General features: G+C 32.5%; 1 protein-coding gene across 1 annotated transcript in view; it reads right to left on the bottom strand.

The window, feature by feature from the left end:
- LOC105451171 overlaps positions 1 to 874 on the bottom strand; it is a 4,926-nt gene that overhangs the window by 3,555 nt on the left and 497 nt on the right. The gene's annotated exons all lie outside the window — the stretch shown is intronic.

Genomic DNA, 874 nt, shown 5'->3' with positions numbered 1-874 from the left:
CAACATTAAAGCAAAAATGACCATTTTTGCTTCAATGTTGAATAACTCGGTGAAAAAAAATCGCACAATGCTGGTCGGGTGCTCAAATTAAAGCTAAAGATTTACGCTTTCAAAGGCTGTAAACCTCATTTGCGTGCGATTTTTATTTTACTTTCTGGAACTTTGCAAAGTTTGCAAAAAAAATTCGTCAAATCTCAAAATCTCCCCCAAACTTTGCAAGGTTCCATGATCCGAATTAAATTTCGCACATAAATGCGGCTTACAGTTTTCGAAAGCGTGAATCTTTAGCTTTAATTTGAGCAGTCGGCGAGCATTGTACGATTTTTTTTCACCGAGTTATTCAACATTGAAGTAAAAATAATCCTTATGCTTCAACATTGAATAACTCGGTGAAAAAAAATCGCAAAATGCTCAACGAGTGCGCAAATTAAAGGTAAAGATTCACGCTTTCGAATGCTGTAAATCGCATTTATGTGCGATTTCTAATTCACGTTGAGGAATCTTGCAAAATTCGTAACAAATTTTGTCGCATCTTTATTTGTATTCGTAATGCTCCGTAAAAGATCAGTAAGATCGATATAAAAAGTAGACTTTAAGCTATAAAATGCTTATTAAAAAATTTTGTTACGATTTGTCGTTTTTATGCGTTACACTCTCCTTTGGAGGATAGAATGGTGATTCTTAAATTTTGCTATTAAAAGCTCATTAAATTTTGAAAAAATTAAATAGTGAAGTTGAAAAATCGTCGATATTTAATCTGTAAAACTTCGTGAAAAAATAATCGTAAAACCATCTTCCTGAACTCATTTTAAAGGGCAAAGCCTCCTGATTTCCAGAATTAATTTTCCTCAATGATGATTTTACACTAAGAAAT

Source organism: Wasmannia auropunctata, unplaced genomic scaffold (genome assembly GCF_000956235.1).
Source record: "Wasmannia auropunctata unplaced genomic scaffold, wasmannia.A_1.0 LD336053.1, whole genome shotgun sequence".
NCBI lineage: Eukaryota > Metazoa > Arthropoda > Insecta > Hymenoptera > Formicidae > Wasmannia > Wasmannia auropunctata.
Note: the sequence above shows the minus strand (reverse complement) of the source record. Positions and strands in the feature narration are given on the sequence as shown.